The sequence below is a fragment of the Papio anubis genome, chromosome 1 (genome assembly GCF_008728515.1).
Source record: "Papio anubis isolate 15944 chromosome 1, Panubis1.0, whole genome shotgun sequence".
NCBI classification, from domain to species: domain Eukaryota; kingdom Metazoa; phylum Chordata; class Mammalia; order Primates; family Cercopithecidae; genus Papio; species Papio anubis.
In genome coordinates, this window is record NC_044976.1 from 121,976,260 (window position 1) to 121,998,000 (window position 21,741).

General features: G+C 43.3%; 1 protein-coding gene across 6 annotated transcripts in view; it reads right to left on the reverse strand.

Moving 5' to 3' along the window:
* The window catches only part of POGZ (pogo transposable element derived with ZNF domain), a 55,796-nt gene extending 43,561 nt beyond the window's left edge, over window positions 1-12,235 (reverse strand). For 2 of the 6 annotated variants that reach the window (XM_009181209.3, XM_009181196.4), the window contains exon 1: window positions 7,759-10,493. The gene's annotated coding sequence lies outside the window, so the exon portion shown is untranslated. Of the gene's footprint in view, window positions 1-7,758; window positions 10,494-11,893 lie in introns of those variants that run through there. The other 4 variants (XM_009181213.3, XM_009181201.3, XM_009181179.3 and 1 more) reach the window with 3 other exon arrangements.
* Window positions 12,236-21,741: the final 9,506 nt, after the last annotated feature.

Genomic DNA, 21,741 nt, shown 5'->3' on the forward strand with positions numbered 1-21,741 from the left:
ACTATTATTCCACACATTTAACCTCTTTCTATACCAAATCTTTCCCATAAAGGAAAAAACAAAACAAAACAAAACAAAACACAATGCATTTATTCCCCCTCTTCCCTAATTTCTTGCTATGAAGGACTAGATACTTACCACACTAAAAAAAAATTACGTTGAAATGTAATCCTTAATTAAGGGGCAGTTTAATTGCTCGTTTTTTATTTCAAAACTGCCAAATAGAAATGCGAATTTCAGGTATTAAAGGCCAGCCCATGGTGAATACAGTGCTACATCAAGAAGAAAACGGCCAGGCGCAGTGGCTCATGCCTGTAATCCCAACACTTTGGGAGGCCGAGGCAGGGGCATCACCTGAGGTCAAGAGTTCGAGACTAGCCTGGCCAACACAGTGAAACCCTATCTCTACTAAAAATACAAAAATTAGCCAGGTGTGGTGGCACAAGCCTGTAATCCCAGCTACTCAGGAGGCTGAGGTAGGAGAATCGCTTGAACCTGTGAGGAGGAGGTTGCAGAGAGCTGAGATTGTGCCACTGCACTCTAGCCTGGGCGACAGAGCGAGACTCCATCTCAAAAAAAAAAAGGAAAACTTGGATGGGCAGTAAATTTGGGACTCATACTGCAACCAAGTGAAGAGGCAAATTTTCATACTACAACTATGAGTCTCCGAATCAATATTGTAGTGGTTCCTTTTCTGCTATTTTTAATGAGATACAAATTTTAATTGAATATAAAAGTTTACTCAGATACGTATCTGTCACTCAGTTTCAAAAACTATCAACTCAAAATGGATTCCTTCATTTATGCCCCCACTTCTCCATATTATTTTGAAGCAAATCTCCAAAATATCATATTCACAAATATTTTGGTATGTAGCTCTGAAAGATAAGGACTTTAAAAGATTATAGTTTAGAAAAATTGTATGGCAGGGTGTGGTGGCTCAAGCCTGTAATCCCAGCACTTTGGGAGCCTAAGAGGGGTGGATCACATGAGGCGAGGAATTTGAGATCAGCCAGGCTAACACAGTGAAACCCTGTCTCTACTGAAAACATAAAAATTAGCCAGGTCTGTAATCCCAGCTACTCAGGAGGCTGAGACAGGAGAACTGCTTGAACCCAGGAGGCGGAGGTTGCAGTGAACCGAGATTGCGCCACTGCACTCCAGCTTGAATAGCAGAGCAAGACTCCATCTTAAATACAAAAAAATTGTATTACCATTACATGCCTAAAAAATTGATAATCCCTTAATATAAAATATCTAGTCACCATCCAAATTTCTTCTTTTTTTTTTTTTTTGTGAGATGCAGTCTCATCCAGGCTGGAGTACAGTGGCACGATCTCAGCTCACTGCAACCTCCGCCTCCCAGGCTCAAGCAATCCTCCCACTTCAACCTCTTGAGTAGCTCTAGGGACACAGAGCTAACTAACTTTTGGGATAGCCAAGAGCCACCATGTCTGGCTAATTTTTTGTATTTTTTTGTAGAGAGGGGGTCTTACCATGTTGCCCAGGCTGGTCTCAAACTCCTAGACTCAAGCAACCCACCTGCCTCAGATTCCCAAAGTGCTGGGATTACAGGGATAAGCCACTGTGCCCAGCCTTTGATGTGTTTTGATCCATGCAGTTACCTTTACAGATACTCATTGTGTCCTATTTTGGCCAGTGGGAACGTCTTCAGTTGGCTACTGAGTCCTTCTGACACACCCTAGTATCGTTTGATAAAATCTTTGCTGATAGTCAAGATGTTTCAGCTCATCTCATACATTTCCTGTCCCAGACCTAGAACCAGCCATTTCTTCAAGGAATGATACTGGTGGGGAATGAGTTTCCAAGACCACAATAAAAGGCTAGGGTCCTTCTTGCTCATTTTAAATAAAAAATTACCTCCATACGAATCCCCAACTATTAGCTATCTTCAACTTTGCTCTTATATCATCTGATGGAAAAATTTCACATCCACAAATACATTTCTTAGAAACTTAAAAAAAATTCTTTCTCCTGAAATTTTTACTTGAAATGTTTCAGTCTTATATTTATTAAACTACTCATTATTTCCCCTCTTATCCTATCCTGACTATGTATTCCCTGAACAAGATACTTAGATCATTGGGATAATTTATATGTAGTTAAGAAATTCTGGCCGGGTGTGGTGGCTCACATCTGTAATCCTAGCACTTTGGGAGGCTGAGGCGAGAGGATCACCTGAGTTCAGGAGTTTGAGACAGGCTTGTGCAACATAGAGACATCTTGTCTCTATTAAAATTTTAAAAAACTTATTTTAAAAAGATAAATTTTAAGAAGAATATAATCAAATGATCAAAGATTAACAAAGAGGACACATTTAGTTTAATCAAGCCTTTTAGCAAGTAACTTTTCAAGACTATCCTTTCTTTGCCTATAATCCCACCACTTCAGGAGTCTGAGGTGGGAGAACTGCTCAAGCCCTAATTGTTTGAGCCCAGAGGTTCGAGACTAGCCTGGGCAACTTGGTGAAATCCCATCTTTACAAAAAATAGAAAAACTAGCAGGGTGTTGGTGGCATGCACCTCTGTAGTCCCAGCTACTCAACAGGCTGAGGTGGGAGAATCTCTTGAGTCCGGGAGGTGGAGACTGAAGTGAGCTGTGTTTGAGCCACTGCACTCCAACCTGGGCAACAGAGCAAGACCCTGTTCTCAAAAACAGACAAGCAAACAAAACACACAAGCAAACAAACAAAATTATCTTTCCTTGAACAAAGGATATAGACAGATCATGTCAAACATTTCACACAAAATTCTCAACTATTCCTAAGCTAATAGAGATCTTTTTCAAGCAAATGAATGCAGGGGGCAGCAGACAGGGAAAACAGAGATTTAGATACAGCAGAAAGCCTACACCTTTACTTTCAAAACAAGAGCTCATTTCTAATCTTCAATAAAATTCCCAGTAGTGCTGAAAGAGTTCATCATATTCCAGCGTTCTCCAACATATATCAGGCACAGCCCAAGCTACGCACTACATCTGCAGAAGGGATTCATTCAACAGCTGTACCTAGCTTACATAAAGGGAAACCTAGTTCACAAAAGACATAAATAAATAATTAAGGACTCTTCATAGGTGACAGTGAATTTTATCAGAGGTCAAGTTTGCCCCCCAGAGGGCATTTGGCAATGTCTAGACATTTTTGGTAGTCACAATCAGGGTGGGGGTGAGGAGAGGTGTTACTGACCTATCTAGTGGGTAGTGGCCAGGAGTGCTACAAAACATCCTACAATGTACAGGATAGCCTGGAGAGTATCTGTCCCTAAATGTCAATAATGCCAAGACTGAAAATCACTGATCAAACTGAATACATATTCTGAAAACGAGGGCAATTTAAAAAAAAATCATCCCACATTCTATACATAAAGAACTATCATTTCTTTTTAAAAATATTTGTCCTCTCAGGCCAGGCATGGTGGCTCACGCCTGTAATCCCAGCACTTTGGTAGGCTGAGGTGGGCAGATCACGAGGTCAGGAGATCAAGACCATCCTGGCCAACACAGGGAAACCCCATCTCTATTAAAAATACAAAAAATTAGCCAGGCATGGTGGCGGGCGCCTGTAATCCCCCCTAATCGGGAGGCCGAGGCAGGACAACGGCGTGAACCTGGGAAGTGGAGCTTGCAGATTGCGCCACTGCACTCCAGCCCGGGCAACAGTGTGAGACTCCATCTCAAAAACTCTGCAACAGAGCAGAACAAGGTTCTTATGAATTATTCAAATGGTTATATCATATATGTTAAAAATTTTTAATAAAACCCATATATACCTAGTCTGCTTCATCCTATAATTACCTACCTGTGAAACTTGATTTTTTTTTTTTGAGATGGAGTCTTGCTCTGTTGCCCAGGTTGGAGTGCAGTGGCATGATCTCGATTCACTGCAACCTCCGTCTAACGGGTACAAGTAATTCTCCTGTTTCAGCCTCCCAAGTAGCTGGGACCTACAGGTGCCTGCCACCAGGGCTGGCTAGTTTTTGTATTTTTAGTAGAGACGGGTTTTCACCATATTGGCCAGGCTGGTCTCGAACTCCTGACCTCAGGTGATCCACACGCCTCGGCCTCCCCAAAGTGCTGGGATTACAGGCATGAGCCACTGCACTCAGCCAGAAACTTGATTTTATCTTCATATTCATCTGACAACTTTTAGGCCACTCTTGTTCTTACTCAAGTACATATTTTCTCCTAATAAAACAAGAGCATCATGATGTTCACCCTGTAAAATTATGGTTTTATGGTTGTTTGCCACTATCCATATTGGCTGGTGAATAATTTTTGCGAAAATAATTTTCAGGTTCTTTTGTCTAATCCCCAGTTTTAAGTTTAAATTTAAATTTTTTTTTTTTTTTTTTTTTTGAAACAGGATCTTTGTTGCCTGGGCTGTAGTGCAGTGGCGCGATCTCAACTCACTGCAGCCTTGACCTCCTGGGCTCAAGCAATCCTCCTGTCTCGGCCTCCCAAGTAGCTGGGACTACAGGAATGTGCTACCATGCCTGGTTAATTTTTGTATTTTCTATAGAGTTTTGTCATATTGCCCAGGCTGGTCTTGAACTTCTGGACTCAAGGGATCTGCTTGTCTTGGCCTCCCAAAGTGCAGGGTTTTACAGGCATGAGCTATCGCACCCAGCCTTCCCAGTTCTAAATTTTTTCTAGTTATGGCCCCTTTACAATTCCTCTACAGGTTACTTTTGCTACATATAAACTCTTCTTGCTTCTTCAACTTCCAAATCATTTTTGCAGAGAGCAGTGAATCAAAGTGACAAAATGGAAACCTATTTCTATGTTCTTCCTTAAAAATCTTATGTATGGTTGAACTTAAAAGTTACAGTAGCTCTGTATCTCAAAAGCCAGAGGTTATGATCCTAATATGTTTAAATAGAAAAAAATCAGCCAAGCCTGGTGCAGTGGCTCATGCCTATAATCCCAGCACTTTGGGAGGCTGAGGTGGGTGGATCACTTGAGGTCAGGAGTTCGAAACCAGCCTGGCCAACATGGTGAAATCCCATCTCCATTAAAAAAAAAAAAAAAAAATTAGCCAGGTGTGGTGGCACATGCCTGTAATCCCAGCTACTCGGGAGACTGAGGCAGGAGAGTCACTTGAACCTGGAGGTGGAGGTTGTGGTGAGCCAAGATCGCACCACTGTACTCCAACCTGGGCAACAGAGCGAGACTCTGTCTCAAAGGAAACAAAAGAAAAACATTAGCCAACAAACTACTGACTAATAATTCACACTAGTTATCAGTTGTTTTGTTTATGGCATCTTTTGGCAAACAAATAAACAAGAAAAGCCAAAAACAATGTATGAAGTATTACTGACAATAATATTTAACCTGAATCAAATCAATGATTTATTTTAATTAATTTTATTTTTTAAATTTTTTGAGAAGGAGTTTCACTCTTGTTGCCCAGGCTAGAGTGCAATGGTGATCTCAGCTCACTGCAACCTTCACCTCCTGGGTTCAAGCGATTCTCTTGCCTCAGCCTCCCAAGGAACTGTAATTACAGGCATGTGTCACCATGCCTGGTTTATTATGTATTTTTAGTAGAGATGGGGTTTCATCATGTTGGTTGGGCTGGTCTTGAACTCCTGACCTCAGGTGATCCACCTGCCTCAGCCTCCCAAAGTGCTGGGATTACAGGTGTGAGGCACCACACCCAGCTCAAATCCATTATTTAAATTTAACTTTCCATTTAGAAGAAATACAGCAATAAAAGAACAAATTAAGTATCACCACAAACAAATAATGAGATAAATCCAGAAGGCGGGACATTCTAGAAGGAAATAATCGAATGCAGAATATGGAACATTCTATAAAACTAATATAGTCTCTTCAAAAATGTCGATGTTCAGCTGGGCGCTAACATTGACACCCAGCCACCATGTTGGTCAGGCTGGTCTTCAACTCCTGACCTCGCAATCCACCAGCCTTGGATTCCCAAAGTGCTTTGATTACAGTTGCGAGTCACCATGCCCAGCCTCTTTCCCCTTTTCACATGCGTGAAATTTTCTTAATAAAAACTGAGGTGGGGTAGGAGGGGGTGGAACTACCTACTCATATCTTAGCTGTGGTATTTTGTACTGCTACATTCTGCCATATCTCTTTGGTATCTACTAAATAACTGGTAGCCTTGTTGGCTGAATTTCTTGATTTATTCCTACGATCAATTTTCACATAACTTGTATATATACATTTCTCTTTTTTTATTTTTATGCAGGCATTTTCACTTAATATACGTTTCTTAAGACACAGAAAAATAGTTAAATAAGAAATAACTAATAAAGGTGGATTATGTAGGCTACCAAGGAGGTACATTACTTTCTTCTATTAATCCATTATTTGACATCTTGGTAACCTAGGTGGTTTCTCTATTTTGTAGTAACTGTAACATGATTTTTGTGCACTCAATAGGTTTTACTTAACACTGCAGGCTCACACAGAACTATTAGAAATACTCAGTCTCTTGTCTCATCCTTCAATCCATAATATGGGAGTACCCGATAAATACCCTCGGGGGTGGGGGGGGAAGGGGATTATTTCTTAAATGCTGGCGAATATGGTAGTCTACCTTATACTAAGGCCCTATATAATGAGCTAGTCAATAGTCTATATAATTGTAAAGGCAAGCTACAAACAGACCTTTTAAAACAATGTACTATTTAAAAGCAGCAAACAGAATCCTGCAGATACACCTGCCTACTTTTAAGGTATTTAAGGGGCAGCAACTGTTGCCTATCTTCATCTCAAAGAAAATTAGAAAAAGATCTGTTTTCTACAACTCTCCTGATATACTTGGTTCTTGAAGCTCTGAATTCCTTTGTGTTGTTCTTTCATAGCTGTAAAGTCCAGAAATGAAGAATGAAGAATCCAGAAATGAAGAATTTGGTTATCTAACATTTTCAATTTACTGCCAGTACATACCTGCCCAAAAATCAACGTAAAAAGAACATTTGGAACAGGAAAAATATTTTATAGAAAACAAACATTTTTAAGAACACCACTTTCTTGTTTCAGGGTGAAAAATAAACGATGATAATCCTCAACATAACTGGTAATTATGTTTTCAAGTTACCTCAATTTTTGGTTCTAAAAAGGACTAATACCAGAAAACCTATAGGGCTGAATACTTAATATGTGTATAAAACTAATTATAGTTAAACATGTAATAAGCTTTTATTTATCCTGTCTTTTGCACAGCCCATTTTGTCCCTCACAACATCTAACTGTTGTAGTACCTCACATATAAGAATCATATGGGTTTTAAGTAGTCTTAATAACCTAAAATTTCCAAACTCAAAATACTTTCCTCTTGTCTGGTAGCCAATCCTGTATCAAGAAATATCCAAATATTTAGTTCTGTGCTCTTTACTAAAACAAGTAAAGTAAGCGACGAGTTCTCTTTTCTAAAGGGGTCAATATTCAGGAGTCCCTTTCCCAAGAAAAATATCTAGTATGATGGAAAGCTTTTCTTCGATGACAGTTGTGTGTTACCTAAATTCCATTTCTATGCTTTCAATTTCTTTTAATTCTGCTAAAACCTAGCAATAGGTTAGTGTCTCTCTTCCGCTTTCCTCCCCTTCGTTACATATAAAAGTATGTTTTTCAGTTGGGCACGGTGTTTTACGCCTGTAATCCTAGCACTTTGGGAAGTCAAAGTGGGTGGATCAAGAGGTCAGGAGTTTGAGACCAGCCTGGCCAACATGGTGAAACCCCATCTCTGGAAAAATACAAAAAAATTACCCGGGTGTGATGGTGTGTGCCTCCTGTAATCCCAGCTACTCAGGAAGCTGAAGGAGGAGAATCGCTTGAACCCGGGAGGCGCAGGGTGCACTGAGCCGAGATTGTGCCATTACACTCCAGCCTGGGTAATGGAGCGAGACTCCATCTCAAAGAAACAAAAAAAAAAGAAAAGAAAAGTTCTGTGGATATGGCTTCTTATCACCAACAAGAATACCAAGGAATCTATCAGAATGTTACCATATTAGTATCATGACAAAGGCATTAACCAGCTCTAGGATTTGTAATCAACCAGCTCTAAAGTTTGTATTTTATAGCTAAGGTCAAAATAGTGGTTTAGAGAGACTAAATAACTTCCTCAAGGCTACAGTTTGTAAATATCCCAGTTCGTATTCAAAGTAAGCTTTTTTTGCTTTAGAACTCTTCCCCAGGTCACTGTCTCTTCCATCAACTTCAACTATTTATAAATTCTCCCAAAATTCCCCAAGGGAGTTAGATTTGAATGATTTAAAGAGCAGAAACACAGGACTGACCGAATGATTCTCATTTTTTTGACTCTTGAAATTATTGAAGACGCCAAAGATCTTTCATGTGAATTTTATCTTTCCACATTTACCACATTCAAAATGTTAAAATATTTATTAATATATTTTAAAACGAGCCCATTACAAGTTAACATAAATAACATTTCAACAAAAATTACTTTCCCTCCAAAAAGTGAGAAAAGTAACACTGTTTTTTTGCGTTTTGCAAATCTCTTTTATGTCTAACTTAATAAAAGATGGTTGGATTCTCACAGTTACTTCTGCATTCAATCTGTTGCTATATGTCATTTTGGTTAAGTATATAATGAAAATCTAGTCGGAAAAGGGAGAAGTATTTTAATAACCTTTTCAGATAACTGTAGATATTGGTAAACACTAAAACTCAACAAATGGTAGTTTCTTTTTTTTTTTTTTCTTAAATAGAGACAGGGTCTCACTATGTTGAACTAGGCTCAACTCAAACTATCCTTCCACCTGGGCCTTCCAAAGTGCTGGGATTACAGGAGTGAGCCACCATGCTAGGCCAAATAGTAGTTTCTTAAAGGATAGCAACATTTTGGAATCTGAAACCACATCAATCCACTTTTTTACTGTTAAAATCCATTGCTATATCTGGTATTTTCAAAGGCTCTTTTACTTTTGCTTGATTTTGCAACATCATGCATTGGTCATCTGCAAAATACAGATTTACTAAGTTATGCCCATCTTCCAAATGACATATTATACAACATTTTTAAATATTACAGTCCTTAACCACTGATATCATAAGAGAAGTTTTTTAAGTACTAGGAAGCTGTCAAACTCCAGCTGTCAACTTTTTAAAAATTCTAATTTTCACCCAAATTTTATCACTGGTAATAAATACTGTCAATTGTTTTCCTAAAAGTGACAAGCTCACTTCATTTTCAAGAAATATCTGCCAAATACTAAATGTGAAAAACCACAGTTTGCCAGTCGCATGGTACTCCATGAAATAAGCCACTCACAACCCAATCCCACAAATGCTTTTCCCTCATGACAACAATCACACCTCCGTAGGCAGCATAAATGCTTTATCCATGTTTATTTCATCACAAATTCTTAAAAATTAAAAAGACAAGTAGTCAAAAGCTAAGATTTAATAATAACAGGCGGGGCACGGTGGCTCAAGCCTGTAATCCCAGCACTTCCGGAGGCCGTCGCGGGTGGATAGCTTGCCATCGAGTTCGAGACCAGCCTGGCCAAAATGGCGAAACACCGTCTCTACTAAAAATACAACCCCGGAGGCAAAGATTGCAGTGAGCCGAGATAGTGCAGTGAGCCGAGATAGTGCCACTGCACTCCACCCTGGGCGACAGAGCAAAACTCCGTCTCAAAAAGATAAAAATACAATAATAAATTTTACTGCTTCAAGGGCATTCTCAAGTAAGCAGTTTGGTGCCACTGACTTGCTTTGTGCTAAGGTACCGTCAGTAGTTTTACCCAGCATTGCTTTTGAACCATCAGCGTATCAGTGAAAACAATAAATAGCATCTTACTATTATTTTGAAAATAGTTATGACCTTGAGGCTCCCCTGAAAGGGTAAGAGGAGATCCCCACAGGTCATCTGCCCACACTTCGAGAACTGCTTTCCTATATTACACCACTAGTTCAAGATGGGAGTGGAAACTCTAAATCACGTTCGTCCCAAGAGTCCATGTACCTCCTTAGTTTGAGATACACCAACACAGCTCTGGAAAAGGGAAGGAAATCAAGGGCGCAAGGTGTCATTTGTTTCAACATCTTGAACACTTTTATGTTAGACCAGTACTTTTCAACGTAGTGGTCACATTAATCAGCCTCAGCCGCAGGACTGCTCATTTAAAACTGTAGAGATGACAACTCCCCTCCGCTCCATTCGAATAAATTCGGGGGATAAGGCTCCCCCAAATTGTACGTTTAACAATCTTCGAGTTACTTTTTATGCACCCCGAAGTTGAGAATGATTGTACTAACAGTTCGAATTCAGAGTTTAAGCTCTCAGACCCTGAGCAATGGTGTCTCGAAATTAATCGTTTGCCAAGGAGCAGCCCTCCCTGCCCTCTCCGTTTCCCTTTCCTCTAGTTGGGCAAATGCCTACAAAAGTAAAACCCCGGCCGGGAGCGGTGGCTCACGCCTGTAATCCCAGCACTTTGGGAGGCCAAGGCGGGCGGAGCACCAGAGGTCAGGCGTTCAAGAGCGGCCTGGTCAACGTGGTAAAACCCGTCTCTACTAAAAATACAAAAATTAGCCGGGCGTGGTGGCACATGCCTGTAATCCCAGCTACTAGGAAGGCTAAGGCAGGAGAATCACTTGAACCCGGGAGGCGGAGGTTGCAGTGTGCAGAGATCGTGCCACTTGCACACCAGCCTGGGCGACAAGAGTGAAACTTAGTCTCAAAAAAAAAAAAAAGTAAAACCCCATTTCTGTGGAGTCTTGAGCTGCGGTGAGAGGTGTCCACGGGCTTGGAGGGACGGGCTACACCGCCTGCATCAAGACAGCGGCTGCTCTGAGATAGTCCAACTGCATCTTAATTTCCATTTTGAAAATGAGACTGGCCACCAAATGACTCTGAGGACTCATCAGCACTACCTTTTTCTGAACTAAGAATGTCCAAGACAAGTGCTACTAGCAGTTTGAGAGAATCCCACATCTGGAGAAGAAGGAAATCAGAACACGCAGAAAGAGGGAAAGCAAGTAGATTAATGACAGTACTCCTTTGCAAAAGCAGCCAAGAATCTAAAGAAAATAGTCCCCGGGATAAACATGGCGCCCACCGCGGCAGGACATAATCACCAGAAAATAGAGATTCTCCGCCCCATCCCATTTGATAAATCACGGCGCCATCCCTAAAGAAATTTGGGGGCCGAGGGAGGAGAGTTCGTAAACTAGCTGCAGTGCACTAAGACTTAGGATGTACTATTAGACCAAGGAGAGATTACATAACAAGGCATCGGCTCAGCAATCACTCATTTTCCTCCTCCCGCTCAAAACGAGCGCCCCACTCCTTCTCCGAGCGGGGACGGGGCGGGGAGGGCCGCGCACCCCCACCCCCAGGGGCCGCTCCGCCGCCGCCCGCCCCCGCCGCCGCCCGGCCTCGCCCCCTCGCCGGCCCCTCCCGCCGCGCCCGCCGTCTCGCCGCCGCCCGCGTCCCCCGCCCCTTCCCCAGTGGGCCACCGCCCGTGCCTCCGCGCCGCCCACTCCTCCGAGACGTGCCCAGCGCCGGGCGTGCGTGTGTGGGACGTCGGGCTGTGTGGGCCGTGGGGCGAGTGCGCGCGCCGCGACGGGCGCCAGGGGCGGGGTGGCTGGCCAGCCAGCAGGCAGGCCCCGCCGCCGGCCCTTCGCGCAGCTCCCGCACAGCCCGGGCGCACGCACACACACTCGCGCTCGCGCACCGCGCCCTGCGGCCGCCCCTGCCGCGGGCCGCGTTGCCACTGCGGTGGGGCGGGGCGCGCCGGCCCCCGCCCCCACCCCCGCGCGTACCGGCCCCATCCCCCTCTCATTGTCTCGCCTCGGAACGCCTCGCCGAGCGAAAAGATAACGGAACCCCCGGGAGCAGGGGGTGGGGAGAGAGAAGGCTCGCTCGCTCACTCACCTCCCGTGGTCGTCGCCGCCGGTAGTCTGACCCGAGAAAGGCGCCGTCGCCTTAAAGGGACCTTACACCCGGCGCCAGAAGGGGGTGGGAGCAGGGAGGGGACAGGGGCTTGGGGGGAGACGAAGAAGAGGTAACCGTTGAAAGCTCGTCTCCCCAAGGGTGAAAGGAAGCCTCCCTCGGGTTCGAGTGATTTGGGGTGGATTTTTTTCCCGAGGGGGGCGGGGGGGGCCCCGAGGGAGGGGGGTGGGGGGGCCAAGGAATGCGGCTCCGTGTACGGGAGCTGGCGCGGGGGAGAGAGACGCCGACTCCCCCCACCGACCCTCTCGCCCCGCGGAGGGATACGGCTCGTCACTTCCGCCCTCCCCTTTTTCACGGCCTCCCAATTGGTCGGAGCGTGCTGCACGTCATGGGCTCATCCAAACCCCTGCCCGGGCTTCTTTTCTAGTCAAGTTTGGCTGGGCCTGCAAATAAATAAATAAAGGAAAATATTTTTTATAATGAAAAAAGAATAATTAGTTTCAGAAGCTGTATCTAAATTTTGGTGAGAAAAATGAGACTCCCAAAGAAAATATTCCCCAATTTACTTGCCTAGAGTTTCCAAGGAAGTGTTGGGAGGCTCCCCCACTTTCCACTCAAGGCTTAGACCCAGTCAAGAGGAGGACTTCATGATACAGGCCAGGTGGTGAGGCCCAGTGGCACCAACAACTGTCATTGGAACAAAGAACAAAATGGCACTCACTCTTTCTCAAGAGACACTCGGCCAAGTAGCCTTGTGGCTGTGGCCTTGTTTAAGTGAAGAACTTTTAAAAGCCATTTTGATCCTCATGCCCTTCTGGATCCTGGAAAGAAGTGGCACACGATTGTTAAAGCGATTATTGTGATGGAAACTGCTTTGCTTCCATTGTGACTAGATTCAGCAGAGATCCCCAGTTCTAAGAAACCACACACACTCCACATCCTTATGCTTTTTGCTGCAATCAAGGCTGAGATGGGTTGGCTCAAAGAAATTGTTTGGTCCACTCAAACGACCATCCACCTGTTTATTTTTCCCCAAACAAAAACTACCTCTTCTCAGGTAGCTGAGAAATTTTGTCCTTTGTTGCTTTCTGAGATTATAAAAATGTAATATTTTCCTTGAATATTTGAAAATGTTTGCTATTTAAGCAATACACAAATGTTTGCTTCAAACCAAGTACTTGGTGCAGAAAGGGGAAATCCAGAATTATGTTTATTCGCTCTCTTTATATACACACTCCATTCGAACCTATTCAGACTGTGAAAATAGGCAGTGGAAGTAGGCATTCCAAATTGTATGCACCTGCCCGTGCACAGACACATACACACACTGTGCACACACACATACACACGCTGCCACCACCTAGCTTCATTACATTTCATACCAAAACCATGTGAGTGATTTCCACTAGTGTGGGATGCTTAGGAAGGACTTCATTATTTGAGAAGAATCCCTATCCTTCTGAAAATACTTCTGAAGACTTTCCAGACCTGATCTGGAGAAGCAAGCCCATGTTAAGATTATAGGATCAATCACCAAAAGACTATATGAAACTCAAATCCTATTTTATGCTGTCGTGTAATTACTTTAATTCATTATATATATCTACATTATGTATATTACATTACGTATTATTAACCTTTGAAAAATTCCAACATATTTTGCCATGCTCTGTCAATTTATTTTCTCAGCCAATGAGATCTAGCGCAGACTATGCCATATACCGTTGACCAATAACCATTAGCATGCTTTATTGAAAGTGGATCAGGCCGGGCGCGGTGGCTCAAGCCTGTAATCCCAGCACTTTGGGAGGCCGAGACGGGCGGATCACGAGGTCAGGAGATAGAGACCATCCTGGCTAACACGGTGAAACCCCGTCTCTACTAAAAAAATACAAAAAACTAGCCGGGCGAGGTGGCGGGCGCCTGTAGTCCCAGCTACTCGGGAGGCTGAGGCAGGAGAATGGCGTAAACCCGGGAGGTGGAACTTGCAGTGAGCTGAGATCCGGCCACTGCACTCCAGCCTGGGCGACAGAGCGAGACGCCGTCTCAAAAACAAAAAAAGAAAAAAAAAGAAAATGGATCATGCATCCATTCATTCATTCAATAAATATTTATTGGGAGCTGGGCATGGTGGCTCACACCTGTAATCCCAACACTTTGGAAGGCCAAGGGAGGAGGATCACAGCAGTCTGAGGCCAGCCTGGGCAACTTTGCAACATCCCATCTCTACAAAAAAAAATTTTTGTTTTGAAACAGAGTCTTGCTCTGTCGCCCAGGCTGGAGTGCAGTGGTGAGATCTCGGCTCACTGCAACCTCCGCCTGCTGAGTTCAAGCAATTCTCCTGCCTTAGCCTCCCAAGTAGCTGGGACTACAGGTGTGTGCCACGATGCCTGGCTAATTTTTTGTATTTTTAGTAGAGATGGGGTTTCATCATGCAGGCTGGTCTCGAACTCCTGACTTCGTGATCCGCCCGCCTCGGCCTCCCAAAGCACTGGAACTAGAGGCGTGAGCCACTGTGCCCAGCTCAAAATTTTCTTTTAATTAGCTGGTTGTGGTATTCCTAGATACTTGGAAGACTTGGGAGGATCACTTGAGGCCAGGAGTTTGAGACTGCAGTGAGCTATGATGATACTACTGCACTCCATCCTGGGAGGGACAGAGCAAGATCCTGTCTCAAAAAAAAAAAAAAAAAAATTACTGAGTACATGTGCTAGGCACTGTTTTAAGTGCTGGGAATACAGCAGCAGCAACAACAACAAATCCCTTAATTTGTGGGATTTACACTCTAGAGGGAAAGAGACATAAAATATACACATAAACAAAACAAATTGTTCTATTATCTATTGTTAAATAACGAATGACCCCAAACTGAGTGGCTTAAAACAACAATTTCATTATCTCTCATGGTTCTGGGAGGTAATTAGGCTCAGCTAAACAGTTCTCACTTGGAGTCTCCTATGCAGTGGCTAGGGCTGAAGTAATCTCAAAAGCTTCCTTACATGTCTGGAAGTTGAGGTTGACTGTTGGCTTGGACTGCAGCTGGGGTTGTTGGCAGAACATTTACAAGTGGCTTCTCCGTGTAGCCTGGGCTTCTTTATATCATAGTGGCTGAGTTCCAAGACTGAGTGCCCCAAAAGGACCAGACAGAGATGGTGACCTAGTCTCAGAGGTCATATAATATCACTTCTATTACAATTACAGGATGGAGAGCATAGATCCCCATCTCTCAGTGGGAATAGTGGAACTGTCACATTGTAAGAAAGTGTGTGGAAAGGGAAATCTTGTGGCCATCTTGGAAAATGCAATCTGCTATATATTATGTAAATAAATATGTAATATATGAAATGGTAATAGGTGCTATGAAGGGTAAAGGGCAGGATAGGGGAATTAGGCGTGTGGTGCAGACATGGGGGTGGAGAAGTTGCTATTTTATGTGGGGTGGTTGGAGAAGTCCTCATTAAGGTGACATTTGGGCAAAGACCTGAAGAAAGTGAAGCAAAGTTTAGGTTTTACCTGTAGTGAAAATGAAGCTGCTGGAGGATCGTAAACCAAGTAGTGACACGGCCTGACTCACGTTTTTAAAGGATCACTGTGGCTGCTTGTGAAGAATAACTAGTCGAGGCAAGGGCAGATACAGGGAGACCAGATAGAAGGCTATTACAATAATCCAGGCGAGAGATGATGGTAGCTTGGACCAGGATGGGAGTTGTGAAGCTGCTGCTTCAGGTGGTTGAGTTCTGTGGTGTGTTATTTACTCCTCTGTAACCTATTTTTCTGTCATTTAGTTTGTGTCCTGGGAGACAGTTTTGACCCATAATGTCCAACAAAATGAGTGATGGTGCTATGCCTGCCACCAAGAAATAGAGAAAGACTATCCTGCTGAATGTAAAAGTGGGAGTTCTGCAGGATCTGGAGGCACCTTTGAGGAAATGGGTGAGGAAACAGAGGGTAAAGATCAATAGGCAATTAGGGAATGGAGTGTCTTTTGACGTTGTTAAAGGTATCCTGGCCGGGTGTAGTGGCTCATGCCTGTAATCCCAGCACTTTGGGAGGCCGAGGCTGGTGGATCACAAAGTCAGGAGTTTGAGACCAGCCTGGCCAACACAGTAGAACCCCATCTCTACTAAAAATACAAAAATTGTCCAGGCGTGGTGGCACATGCCTGTAGTCCCAGCTACTCGGGGGGCTGAGGCAGGAGAATCGCTTGAACCCGGGAGGCAGAGGTTGCAGTGAGCCGAGATCATGCCACTGCACTTCAGCCTGGGCGACAGAGTGAGACTCCGTCTCAAAAAAAAAAAAAGGAAATGATGAGCAAAGACATTTTACACCTTCAGAGGATTTCAAGAAAACTCTGCCACCTTACAACACTAGTGCAGCACTTCAAAAGAGACTATACAGTTAACACTTCTATTTCCAGAAATGTATTCCCTGTGCTAAAGAGGGAATGCCCATATTAGTTTGGACAGTGTTGGAACATTTTGCTGTCTTCAGCTAAAACACAGGTTTCTGGAGTGAAGTAACAGAACTGATAGCTTTGGTCTCTCTTTTGGACCATCTGGATAATGGCTTGAACCATCTTGATGTTGATGGGAAACCCAAGTAGTAGGACAAATAACCTGAATCAGATCCTTAGAAATCAACTCATATGTGCCTCTATAACATACTGGGGAGGAGTCTGAAAGCCAATCCAATCTGATGTGTTGAAGAAATTGGATCCTAATAGTGGTACTCCTAAAAATTATCCCAGTCTTCAGTAGCCAACTTAGAAACTTTTTCTAAGAAAGGAAGTCAAAGGTTAATGGATGTCCCAAGCTGAGCTTTTCAGTTAGATAGCTGGAGAGTGTTTCTTTTCTACAGTTTATGGAAATACTTATTTGCTTCCTTGGCTTATGGTTTCTGCCATGAGTTGAAAATTGGGGCTGGGCGCAGTGGCTCATGCCTATAATCCCAGCACTTTGGGAGGCCGAGGCAGGCAGATCACCTGAGGTCAGGAGTTCAAGACCAGCCTGGCCAAAGGTCTTTAGTGGAGATGGTGAAACCCCATCTCTACTAAAAATAAAAAAAAAAATTAGCCAGGTGTGGTGGCACACACCTGTAATCCCAGCTACTTGAGAGGCTGAGGCAGGAGAATCACTTGAACCCAGGAGGTGGAGGTTGCAGTGAGCCAGGATTGCACCATTGCACTCCAGCCTGGGCAAGAAGAGTGAAACTCCATCTCAAAACAAACAAACAAACAAAAAAACCAAAAAACCCAAAACAACAACAACAACAAAACACACAAAAGAAAACTGGAACCACCTGTAGCTTGGAGAATATCAAAGAAGAGAGACAAATGATTTCAGCATGTCTTCAAAAGCATGAGTCATGGATGCCCTCTGTGGCATCATTTTGTTAATATGCAGATCTAATCACTTATCGTTCAGGTTCAGTGTGAGGTTGACTGGTATGTTTTGGGGTGGGGAGTAGGGAAGCTCAGATGGTGAGGTTAGTCCAGGCAGGAATAAGCTTTGTGGGAGATAATGCCAGATTTCTTTAAGAAATGGGTAACAGCCAAACACGATGGCTCACGCCTATAATCCCAACACTTTGGGAGCCCAAGGCGAGCGGATTAGAAGGTCAGGAGTTCGAGTCCAGTCTGACCAAAATAGTGAAACCACATCCCGACTAAAAATACAAAAAATTAGCCGGGTGTGGTGGCGCACACCTGTAATCCCAGCTACCTGGGAGGCTGAGACGGGAGAATTGCTTGAACCTGGGAGGGGAAGGTTGCAGCAAGCTGAGATCACGCCACTGCATAGCATCCTGGGCCGCAGCGTGAGACTCTGTCTCAAAAAAAAGAAAAGAAAAAAAAAGAAAAGAAAAGAAATGGGTATCCCACTCTCTATAATGTACACTTAGGGTTGTCAAAGCTGGGAACTCAAAGAGAACTACTCATTTCGGAAAACGTAAGAGAAAAACAGTAGACATTTTTACCATCTGAGCAGCTCCCAGATGGAAAAGATGGATAGCTGATTGCACTGAGCCTGGGATTCAGCATGTGTGTAAGTCAGCATGTGTGGTGGAAAGGAAAACACTGAGGTGCTTAACTTGACAGGCAAATTGCCATGAAATAAAGGGCAAGTGGAGATCTACATTTGACCAATGTCAAATAAAAAATGGGGAAGTTAACAGCTATGGCCAGATTTTATTTAGGAATATTATTTGCTACCTTCTTATGTTTAGAAGAGTTGGGGACTTTCCTAGAGACACAGGAGGTGAGAAAAAGCCTGAGGAAGTTCTCAGACTGGGTTTCTAAAGGAAGAATTCTTTATTAGCTTTCAGTAAGAAGCAATTAAGATCTCTGTCTTCAAAATATATTTCATAAGAAATGCATGAGCAGCAATGTTATCGTCATCAAGACCTCACTGTGAATTGCTGCATGGTTTCATAGGAGGTAATGATTTAGTTTAACTTTGAATTAGATTAATATTTTAAAGAGATACCCAGAAGCAAAGCTATACTTGTCTAATCTAGGTTGTTGCTACGGAGTTGACCAGGTATGGTTATCAAGTAATTAAATTGACTCCATAAAGCTTCATGGCAAAATAAATTGGACTATTTTATAGACATGCTTGATATATGACTTATTCCTGATAATGAATTACAGAGTAAAATGTAATAAAAAGTTCCTTTTCCTCTAGCATACATTCTTTTTAAATTTAGCAGTGTTTATATTTTATTGTAGTCATGGATAATTTTCAGAATGCAACTGTGGATAGTAAATAGCTTTCCAATTCATTTTTTGAAGGATATGATGATTAATGTTGTTTACAGATGAGAAGACTGAGATATCATTCAGAATTAATTTTTTTTTTTTTTTTTGGAGACTGAGTCTTGCTTTGTTGCCCAGGCTGGAGTGCAGTGGCATGATCTCGGCTCACTGCAGCCTCCACATCCCCAGTTCAAGTGATTCTCCTGCCTTAGCCTCCCGAGTAGCTGGGATTACAGGTGCCTGCCACCACACTCAGCTAATTTTTGTATTTTTAGTAGAGATGGGGTTTCACCATGTTGGCCAGGATTAAATTTTTTTTAAAGGTTTCTGGTGTAGATAAGTGGTCATGTCTATTTGGGTCTTCTCTTATTACTGAATATGTACAATAGGAGTTAGAGGTGGCAAAGGGGCCATCTCCCATGACAGCAAAAGATCCATTTTTAATGCCTTTTCTGTTACCTGAAACATAAAGGTAATAAAATCTGACAATGTGAGAGTGCTACGATTCACCAGTTTAAAAACATTTTATACGAGGATAATGATTTAACTTTTGTTCATCCAGGAAATAATTCTCATTTTTCAGTTTTCACGTAAATGTAGCTGTGTGTATAAGTGCTGTACATCAGGTGTGAATATGAGTTTTCTCTTTCCTATGTACCTTGCTTCCTGGCAGGCTCTGATCTCTGTTTCTCCTATTCAGAGATCTTATTCCTAGCCTAGAAAAGTGAATCTTGCCAGGCGCAGTGGCTCACGCCTGTAATCCCAGCACTTTGGGAGGCTGAGGTGGGTGGATCACGAGGTCAAGAGATCAAGACCATTCTGGTTAACACGGTGAAACCCCATCTCTACTAAATATACAAAGAAATTAGCTGGGCGTGGTGGCGGGCCCCTGTAGTCCCAGCTACTCAGGAGGCTGAGGCAGGAGAATGGCATGAACTCAGGAGGCGGAGCTTGCAGTGAGCTGAGATTACGCCACTATACTCCAGCCTGGGCGACAGAGTGAGACTCCGTCTCAAACAAAAAAAAAAAAAAGAAAAGAAAAGTGAATCTTAACCTTTTCTGCATCATGACCCCCTCAGAAATCTCTATAAAAGCTATGAATTATCTCCCCCAGAAAAATGCACATTTGTACATACACACAACATTTTGCAAGCACTTTCAGACTTGAATCCTGTTTCTGGGTGTGTTCATGAACCCCATTGGATAAGATGCTTCTGGCCAGGCACAGTGGATCACACCTGTAATTCCAGCACTTTGGGAGGCTGAGGTGGGTGGATCATTTGAGGTCAGACTAGCATGGCCAATATGGTGAAATCCCGTCTCTACTAAAAATACAAAAATTAGCCAGGCATGGGGGTTCAGGCCTGTAATTCCAGCTACTCCTGAGGCTGAAGCATGGGAGGCGGAGGTTGCAGTGAACTGAGATTGTGCCACTGCATTCCTCCCTGGGTGACAGAGCAAGACTCTGTCTTGAGAAAAAAAAAAAAAAGAGATGCTTCATTCCCTGTCTTCCTAGAGAAATGATACATTTCTCAATAATCCTATATGAACATATGTGCCCAAAGAACTAGAGTTTCTTCTCACTCTTAACATGTGGCTTATTATTATTATATTACTATTACTATATTACTATTAGTATTATTATTATTGAGATGGAGACTCACTGTGTCACCCAGGCTGGAGTGCAGTGGTGTGATCTCAGCTCACTGCAACCTCTGCCTCCCGGGTCCAGGCAATTCTTCTGCCTCAGCCTCCCGAGTAGCTGGGACTACAGGTGCGTGCCACCACACCTGGCTAATTTTTGTATTTTTAGGAGAGATGGGGTTTCACCATATTGGCCAGGCTGGTCTCGAACCCCTGACCTTGTGATCCACCCACCTCAGCCTCCCAAAGTGCTGGGATTACAGGCGTGAGCCACTGTACCTGGCTATTACTATTATTATTTTTCTTCCTTTATCTTTGCCCAAGATGTTCTTCGACATCTAGGAAAGTCCAGGAACCTCTAGAACCCCAAAGATGATCAGATAGTCTAGCTACTTCAGCCAGTAAAGTTGATATAATTGGCATTAAGGAGGTTATTTTGATTCTCCAACCTTGCAAGGATAGTGGCTCTCCTGGGATGCCTGCCTTTACTACATTGACTGTGGCTCACTGAATATTCATGTACTCTCATTTCCCAGCCTCTCTTGTAGCTGTATCAGGGCCCCAAGATGATTGAGTCCTTGTAAATGGGAATGTAAGTGCAATTGATGGATTACTTCTGGCCCAGAATGTTATTCTTAGCCTGGAAAGTGAATCTTAACCTCTGTGTGTGTGTGTGTGTGTGTGAGTGACGGAGTCTCTCTCTGTCCCCCAGGCTGGAGTGCAGTGGCGTGATCTCAGCTCACTGCAAGCTCTGCCTCCCAGGTTCACACCATTCTCCTGCTTCAGCCTCCCAAGTAGCTGGGACTACAGGCGCCTGCCACCACGCCTGGCTAATTTTTTGTAATTTTAGTAGAGACAGAGTTTCACCATGTTAGCCAGGATGGTCTCAATCTCCTGACCTCATGATCTCTTAACCTTTTCTTTTTTGTATTTTTTAGTAGAGATGGGGTTTTGCCATATTGGCCAGGCTGGTCTCGAACTCCTGACCTCAAGAATGTTCTGGGCCAGAAGTAATCCACAAATTGCCCTTCAATTTAAAGGTTGATATGCCTTCTCTTTTCCCATCAAATGAGATGGTAGAACCACAGTGTGGAAGCATCCTAGATTCCCGAGTCACCCCATAGAGTTGAACTAGTGAGTTGCCCAGAATACAGCAGACTTTACCAGAATAACAACAAAAAAAATTTTATTGTGCTAAATCTCTGAGATTCCAGGATTAATTAGTTAATGTAGGATAGCCTAATTATACTGACTAATAAATGGGTATAAAGGTTGGACTGAAAAAATACGAAGTTCCCAGGACACTTTTATGGTTAAGAATGTGAGACAAGGCCAGGTGCACTAGCTCACGCCTGTAATCCCAGAACTTTGGGAGGCCAAGGAGGGAGGATTGTTTGAGTCCAGAAGTTCAAAAGCAGCCTGGACAACATAATGA